This window comes from Mustela putorius, unplaced genomic scaffold (genome assembly GCF_011764305.1).
Source record: "Mustela putorius furo isolate JIRA1106 unplaced genomic scaffold, ASM1176430v1.1 tig00003963_pilon_pilon_pilon, whole genome shotgun sequence".
NCBI lineage: Eukaryota > Metazoa > Chordata > Mammalia > Carnivora > Mustelidae > Mustela > Mustela putorius.
In genome coordinates, this window is record NW_025422107.1 from 88804 (window position 1) to 98225 (window position 9422).

Genomic DNA, 9422 nt, shown 5'->3' on the forward strand with positions numbered 1-9422 from the left:
TATAGTTTTGTCATCCCACCTATTCCTGAAGAGCAGGATTTACAAGCTCAGATATTTTTGGAACCTATTAAATATAAATGGGTGATATGGGCGAGATATGAGAAAAAGTATGCTGGGGGTGCCTGGGTGACTCAGTCATTTAATAAGCATCTCCCTTCCACTCAAGTCATGATCTCAGGGTCCCGGAATTGAGCCCCATGTTGGAGTCCCTGCTCAGAGAGAGTCTACTTCTCCCTCTGCTCCTCCCTGCCATTCATTCTCAGTCTCTCTCTCTCTTTCTGTCTCAAATAAATAAAAATCTTAAAAAAGAAAATGTATGCTGTCCTCAATTTTTTTGAAAATAAGTTAGTGTAAATTTTAGTATAGCTTTTATTTTATTCAACCCCTGATAGAAAGAGGTTTTTAAGAAGTATTATCTTTTTTTTAAAGGAGTATTTTATTTTATTTTTTAAGATTTTATTTATTTATTTGAGAGAGAGAGAGAGAACATGAGAAGGGGGAGGGTCAGAGGGAGAAGCAGACTGCCCACCAAGTAGGGAGCCTGTCGCGGGTCTCGATTCTGGGATGCCAGAATCCTGACCTGAGCCACAGGCAATTGCTTAACCAACTGAGCCACCCAGGCACCCCTAAGAAGTAGCATCTTAAGGGTGATAACAATTTATCGGGATCATGATGAATGGAGAGTACAAACTTCATCCACCTCAACTCCAACTGATTGTACAAGAGAGGATGATGCTGGTGTTCCTAGCTCTTCCAGCATTTTTGAGACACACCAGAAATCCATGTTTCTGGGGCACCTGGGTGGCTTAGTTGGTTAAGCAGTTGTTTCTTGATTTTGGCTCAGGTCATGATTTCAGGGTCCTGGAATCAAGCCTGCATTAGGATCCTTGCTCAGTGGGGAGTCTGCTGGAGGATTCTCTCCCTCTCCCTCTACACATATCCCCACTTGTGTGTATGCTCTGTCTCTCTCTTTCAAATAAATAAGTAAATCTTTAAAAAAAGAAATCGGTATTTCGTTGTGTTAAAGTATTGAAATGCTTTTGCTTTTTAATTTGTTAAATTCTAAATTTTTAAGAATACTGTGAAGGTCAGTAATGTATATTTTAATTAAATGTGTGTAAACATGTCTATAGGCTGGAGCAGACCTCAGGCTGGTATTTTTGCAAATTGTGTTGTTGAAAGAATTTGGGCTTTACCTTTGCAAAACCAAAAGGCCAAAAGATTGATGAAGGTTTTTGTTTTGTTTTGTTTTGTCTTGGCTGAATTGTCTTTACATAAATTGTGTTTTCATTTTCCTTTAGAGAAATGGAGTTGTGACATTATAATAACATTTTGATCCTGCTGCATAGAAAAGATGAAGATTTGGGGAACAATATTAGTTTACCTGAAAGTGTTCTATTCGTTTATAGGAATCAGTGAGGAATAGCTAAAAGGAGATAAGGGAGTTGGAATCAGACAGATCGAGGCTTCAACCCAGCTCTGATATTGGAGTATAATTTGGTGTAAAAGATAGACTCTTTGAGTCACTTTTCTCTCTTGTAAAATGGGAATAAAACTGAGCTTACACAGAAAATTCTTACAAGTGGCTGATCCATAGTAAGCTTTAAAAAATACCACTTTTTTTTCTACCTCTTACTTAGTTTCTGATTTGCCTTAGTTCCAATATCAGAACTTTTGGTTGTTTTGTTTCTGTGTAGGTTTTCAAATGTGTAGAAATGGGATATCTTATTAAGTTCCAGTGAATGATTAGTTTTGTCGAATGGCAAACTATCTAGTCTCATGGCCAGGATAGGTTATGGCACCTTCCCAGTATGTTTTGTTGCATTCTGAGTACTGAGTTAATCCATCTTGCTATGCTCACTCGATGTCTAATGGCTAGTACTGCTGGCATAACCCTAGCAACCTTATTCTGCATCCAGAACAGCTGAGTAGCTCCTCCAATTATACCTTTGATTTTTTTCCTAGTTGCAAGCATTTCTCTGTTACATTGCCATTCATATCATTCTTAGTGGAATCTGGAGCAGAAAAGCTGCTATCTTTTTCTTTCTTTGCTTGTTATTATTGGTATGTAAAGACCAGTACAAAGCAGTCTGGAGAAAGCACAGGTTGGGTATCAGGAGCACTGTTTCAGTAGCAGAAGGTCTGCCATTAGCTGTATGCTGTTAGTCAAGTCACCTGATTCTGGGGTGATTGTTTATCTCATTTGTGAATCAGAGTTAATAGTATTTGCCCTGCTTATTTCTTGGTTGTCATGAGATAATAGATATGAGAAAGTTCACTGTACAAATGTAATGTGATAGAAAAATAAAGGTCAGCATTTTAGACTTTCAAGAAATAGAGCAGAGGCTCTCAAACTCTGCTGTATATTATAATCACCTGGGGAAATTTAAAAGCTCCCCATCCTCAAACACATCCATTAAAGCGCTATTAAATCAGACACTGAGGGGTGGGCACCTGTCATTGATATTTTTTTCTCTCCACATGATCTAGTTCACAGCTAAGTTTGAGAACCAGTGCTTCAACATCTTGCTCTTAGTGTGCGGTCCCGAGATCAGGAGTTTACTAGCATCATCTGGAAGCTTATTAGGACTGCAGAATATCAGGCCCACGCTAAAAACCTACTGATTTACATTCTGCATTTTAACAAGATCTTTGGTAGTTCATTTACTTGTTAAAATTAGAGAAAAATTGCTTTAGAGGTTATTACATGTATTTTTGTTTTGCAGTTGAGGAACTCTAGAGATGTTAAGATTTTTACAGAGGGTCACAATTCTTGCTAGTGAGGCCAGGACTGGAATACAGAATTCCTTGAATTCTAAACCTGTCCTTCACCTACACTCTGGATATGGATGAACATTATTCTCCATATGGGAAAAAAAGGTGTGGATAGATTCTTCATAGTGTGTACACTTTGAGTCTAGTTTCAGTTTTTTTCAGATGTGGTTAATGGTGTCTTTCCAGACCTGTTGCCTTTGAGAAAAATGTTCATGAGATGGAGAAACTGACTGGAAACTGCATTTAGATTGCTTTGACTATTTTGGGAGAGAGTGGAACAGTTGCCATCTAGTTGTGCTTGTTACCAAGTTTCTTAATGAGAATCTCCCACCCCCAAAGCAGATTCTAATAAAACAAAATAATAAAATAAGACTTTTTCTGCTCTTCATTAGCTGATGGGTTAGTTTCAAAAGACCATGGTGTGGGATAAGAATACTAATGCACATCCTGCTTAATAAAATTGTTTTCTTATAGTTACTCAAAGTTTTTGGGAAGGGGGAAGCCCTGGGAATTTGGGCATGCAGATAGTTCTATAAGCGACTGGCTTAAGATTCTGAAGACAGAGCCTGTTCTGGGCTCTGTGCTCTAACCAATCTAGCTAGAGTATGAAGGAAGCTGGAGAGAAAATGCAGGCTGATTTGTTGATCTGTCCAATCAAACACCACGATGGGTATAACAGATGTGTGCCATGCACATTAAGATGTGCTATTTTAAATTTCCTGGAGCAGTACTTGCTAGAGACAGTCAATATGTTGGACTCATGATGCTTCTTAGTAATATGTACCTGGCTCTCTCCTCCTTTCTGCACCTGCTGTGCCACTGATTATACTGTAAGTAATGACAGCTTTGCTTTGGGAGGTTATGGATATGCTACAGATGGGGGCAACCAGTTTGTGAAGGTGTGTAAATTTCAAATTGCTAGTTGCAGCTCCTTGCAAGAAGGCCATGGGGAGCACGAGGGAGAGAAGCCCAGTGGGAGTGACACCCAAAGCCACAATAATTTCTGATGATTAACCTCCAGGTTTTCACATCAGCTATTATGTAGGTTTTTAGGATCATAGACAAAATGATTGCTTTGCTCGGTGGAAAATCTGGTGCTGTAAAGCTATCAAATTTTCCTCAAATGATATCATGATATGTCTGGTAACATTATTTGTAGCTAACATTTCCCTTTCTTCCCCTTCCTTCCTTTTTCCCCTGTATTTGATCTACATTCCTTTCATTCATTAATTTCCAAAGATTTCAGCTTGAAATGAGGATAGCTGAGTGGTATGGTAGCAGCAGTAGGCCTCAGAGCTTTCTGTTCCAATGGTAAGAAATTTGTGAATGTGCAAGTGTGCATGTGTGTGTTTGTATCTGGTTAGGAGAGGATTCCTAGAGACCTAGAATGATATTATTAGAGCTAGAATGAATGTATGTAAAGACTGAGGCAGATAAAATAAATGGTGACTGGGCTAAAATAAGAAGAACAAGTCAGGCTCCTGGGTGGTTCAGTCATTAGGAGTCTGCCTTTAGCTCAGGTCATGATCCCAGAGTCCTGGGATTGAGCCCCGTATTGGACTCCCTGCTCTGTGGAAAGCTGCTTCTCCCTCTGTCACTCCTCCTGCTTGTGTTCCCTCTCTTGCTGTGTCTCTGTCAAATAAATAAATAAAATCTTAAAAAAAAAAAAAAGGAGGGTATAGGGACTGTGGTGGACCAGGCAGCATCCAGCAGGCTCCATTGTTCATGGGTAGAAGGAGTGGTAGCCCAGTGCAGTGAGAACTTCTTGTTTTTATTTTTTATTTTTTTTATTTTATATTTTATAAACATATATTTTTATCCCCAGGGGTACAGGTCTGTGAATCCCCAGATTTACACACTTCACAGCACTCACCAAAGCACATACCCTCCCCAATGTCCATAATCCCACCCCCTTCTCCCAAACACCCTCCCCCCAGCAACCCTCAGTTTGTTTTGTGAGATTAAGAGTCACTTATGGTTTGTCTCCCTCCCAATCCCATCTTGTTTCATTGATTCTTCTCCTACCCACTTAAGCCCCCATGTTGCATCACCACTTCCTCATATCAGGGAGATCATATGATAGTTGTCTTTCTCTGCTTGACTTATTTTGCTAAGCATGATACCCTCCAGTTCCATCCATGTTGTCACAAATGGCAAGATTTCATTTCTTTTGATGGCTGCATAGTATTCCATTGTGTATATATACCACATCTTCTTGACCATTCATCTGTTGAGGACATCTAGGTTCTTTCCATAGTTTGGCTATTGTGGACATTGCTGCTATAAACATTCGGGTGCACGTGCCCCTTTGGATCACTACGTTTGTATCTTTAGGGTAAATACCCAGTAGTGCAATTGCTGGGTCATAGGGCAGTTCTATTTTCAACATTTTGAGGAAACTCCATGCTGTTTTCCAGAGTGGCTGCACCAGCTTGCATTCTCACCAACAGTGTAGAGGGGTTCCCCTTTCTCCGAATCCTCGCCAGCATCTGTCATTTCCTGACTTGTTGATTTTAGCCGTTCTGACTGGTGTGAGGTGATACCGCATTGTGGTTTTGATTTGTATTTCCCTGATGCCGAGTGATATGGAGCACTTTTTCATGTGTCTGTTGGCCATCTGTATGTCTTCTTTGCAGAAATGTCTGTTCATGTCCTCTGCCCATTTCTTGATTGGATTATTTGTTCTTTGGGTGTTGAGTTTGCTAAGTTCTTTATAGATTCTGGACACTAGTCCTTTATCTGATATGTCGTTTGCAAATATCTTCTCCCATTCTGTCAGTTGTCTTTTGATTTTGTTAACTGTTTCCTTTGCTGTGCAAAAGCTTTTGATCTTGATGAAATCCCAATAGTTCATTTTTGCCCTTATTTCCCTTGCCTTTGGCGTTGTTCCTAGGAAAGATATTGGTGCGGCTGAGGTCGAAGAGGTTGCTGCCTGTGTTCTCCTCAAGGATTTTGATGGATTCCTTTCGCACATTGAGGTCCTTCATCCAATTTGAGTCTATTTTTGTGTGTGGTGTAAGGAAATGGTCCAATTTCATTTTTCTGCATGTGGCTGTCCAATTTTCCCAGCACCATTTACTGAAGAGGCTGTCTTTTTTTCCATTGGACATTCTTTCCTGCTTTGTCGAAGATTAGTTGGCTGTAGAGTTGAGGGTCTATTTCTGGGCTCTCTATTCTGTTCCATTGATCTATGTGTCTGTTTTTGTGCCAGTACCATGCTGTCTTGATGATGACAGCTTTGTAATAGAGCTTAAAGTCCAGAATTGTGATGCCACCAACGTTGGCTTTCTTTCTCAATATCCCTTTGGCTATTCGAGGTCTTTTCTGGTTCCATATACATTTTAGAATTATTTGTTCCATTTCTTTGAAAAAGATGGATGGTACTTTGGTAGGAATTGCATTAAATGTGTAGATTGCTTTAGGTAGCATAGACATTTTCACAATAATTATTCTTCCATCCAGGATCATGGAACATTTTTTTCCATTTCTTTGTGTCTTCCTCAATTTCTTTCATGAGTACTTTATAGTTTTCTGAGTATAGATTCTATGCCTCTTTGGTTAGGTTTATTCCTAGGTATCTTATGGTTTGGGGTGCAATTGTAAATGGGATTGACTCCTTAATTTCTCTTTCTTCTGTCTTGCTGTTGGTGTAGAGAAATGCAACTGATTTCTGTGCATTGAATTTATATCCTGACACTGTACTGGATTCCTGTATAAGTTCTAGCAGTTTTGGAGTGGAGTCTTTTGGGTTTTCCACATATAGTATCTTATCATCTGCGCAGAGTGATAATTTGACTTCTTCTTTGCCGATTTGGATGCCTTTAATTTCCTTTTGTTGTCTGATTGCTGAGGCTAGGACCTCTAGTACTATGTTGAATAGCAGTGGTGATAATGGACATCCTTGCCGTGTTCCTGACCTTAGCGGAAAAGCTTTCAGTTTTTCTCCATTGAGAATGATATTTGCGGTGGGTTTTTCATAGATGGCTTTGATGATATTGAGGTATGTGCCCTCTATCCCTACACTTTGAAGAGTTTTGATCAGGAAGGGATGCTGTACTTTGTCAAATGCTTTTTCAGCATCTATTGAGAGTATCATATGGTTCTGGTTCTTTCTTTCGTTGATGTGTTGTATCACATTGACTGATTTGCGGATGTTGAACCAACCTTGCAGCCCTGGAATAAATCCCACTTGGTCGTGGTGAATAATCCTTTTAATGTACTGTTGAATCCTATTGGCTAGTATTTGTTGAGTATTTTCGCATCTGTGTTCATCAAGTATATTGGTCTATAGCTCTCTTTTTTGATGGGATCCTTGTCTGGTTTTGGGATCAAGGTGATGCTGGCCTCCTAAAATGAGTTTGGAAGTTTTCCTTCCATTTCTATTTTTTGGAACAGTTTCAGGAGAATAGGAATTAGTTCTTTAAATGTTTGGTAGAATTCCTCCGGGAAGCCATCTGGCCCTTGGCTTTTGTTTGTTTGGAGATTTTTAATGACTGTTTCAATCTCCTTACTGGTTATGGGTCTGTTCAGGCTTTCTATTTCTTCCTGGTTCAGTTGTGGTAGTTTATATGTTTCTAGGAATGCATCCATTTCTTCCAGATTGTCAAATTTATTGGCGTAGAGTTGCTCATAGTATGTTCTTATAATAGTTTGTATTTCTTTGGTGTTAGTTGTGATCTCTCATCTTTCATTCATGATTTTATATATTTGGGTCCTTTCTCTTTTCTTTTTGATAAGTCAGGCCAGGGGTTTACCAATTTTATTAATTCTTTCAAAGAACCAGCTCCTAGTTTCGTTGATTTATTCTATTGTTTTTTTGGTTTCTATTTCATTGATTTCTGCTCTGGTCTTTATGTTTCTCTTCTCTTGCGGGGCTTAGGGTTTCTTTCTTGTTCTTTCTCCAGCTCCTTTAGGTGTAGGGTTAGGTTGTGTACCTGAGACCTTTCTTGTTTCTTGAGAAAGGCTTGTACCGCTATATATTTTCCTTTCAGGACTGCCTTTGTTGTGTCCCACAGATTTTGAACCGTTGTGTTTTCATTATCATTTGTTTCCATGATTTTTTTCAATTCTTCTTTAATTTCCCGGTTGACCCATTCATTCTTTAGAAGGATGCTGTTTAGTCTCCATGTATTCGGGTTCTTTCCAAACTTCCTTTTGTGGTTGAGTTCTAGATTTAGAGCATTGTGGTCTGAAAATATGCAGGGAATGATGCCAATCTTTTGTTACCGGTTGAGTCCTGATTTAGGACCAAGGATGTGATCTATTCTGGAGAATGTTCCATGTGCTCTAGAGAAGAATGTGTATTCTGTTGCTTTTGGATGAAATGTTCTGAATATATCTGTGATGTCCATCTGGTACAGTGTGTCGTTTAAGGCTTTTATTTCCTTGCTGATCTTTTGCTTGGATGATCTGTCCATTTCAATGAGGGGAGTGTTAAAGTCCCCTACTATTATTGTATTATTGTTGATGTGTTTCTTTGATTTTGTTATTAATTGGTCTATATAGTTGGCTGCTCCCACGTTGGGGGCATAGATATTTAAAATTGTTAAATCTTCTTGTTGGACAGACCCTTTGAGTATGATATAGTGTCCTTCCTCATTTCTTATTATAGTGTTTGGCTTAAAATCTAATTGATCTGATATAAGGATTGCCACTCCTGCTTTCTTCTGATGTCCATTAGCATGGTAAATTCTTTTCCACCCCCTCACTTTAAATCTGGAGGTGTCTTCGGGCTTAAAATGTGTTTCTTGTAGGGAAACATATAGATGGGTTTTGTTTTTTTTTATCCATTCTGATACCCTGTGTCTTTTGACGGGGGCATTTAGCCCATCAACATTCAGGGTAACTATTGAGAGATATGAATTTAGTGCCATTGTATTGCCTGTAAGGTGACTCTTACTGTATATGGTCTCTGTTCCTTTCTGATCTACCACTTGTAGGCTCTCTCTTTGCTTAGAGGACCCCTTTCAATATTTCCTGTAGAGATGGTTTGGTGTTTGCAAATTCTTTCAGTTTTTGTTTGTCCTGGAAGCTTTTAATCTCTCCTTCTATTTTCAATGATAGTCTAGCTGGATATAGTATTCTTGGCTGCATGTTTTTCTCATTTAGTGCTCTGAAAATATCATGCCAGCTCTTTCTGGCCTGCCAGGTCTCTGTGGATAAGTCAGCTGCCAATCTAATATTTTTACCATTGTATGTTACAGACTTCTTTTCCCGGGCTGCTTTCAGGATTTTCTTTTCTCTTTGTCACTGAGACTTGTAAATTTTTAATATTAGGTGACGGGTGTGTGGGCCTATTCTTATTGATTTTGAGGGGCGTTCTCTGAACCTCCTGAATTTTGATGCTCGTTCCCTTTGCCATATTGGGGAAATTCTCCCCAATAATTCTCTCCAGTATACCTTCTGCTCCCCTCTCTCTTTCTTCTTCTTCTGGAATCCCAATTATCCTAATGTTGTTTCGTCTTATGGTGTCACTTATCTCTCGAATTCTCCCCTCGTGGTCCAGTAGCTGTTTGTTCCTCTTTTGCTCAGCTTCTTTATTCTCTGTCATTTGGTCTTCTATATCACTAATTCTTTCTTCTGCCTCATTTATCCTAGCAGTGAGAGCCTCCATTTTTTATTGCACCACATTAATAGCTTTTTTGATT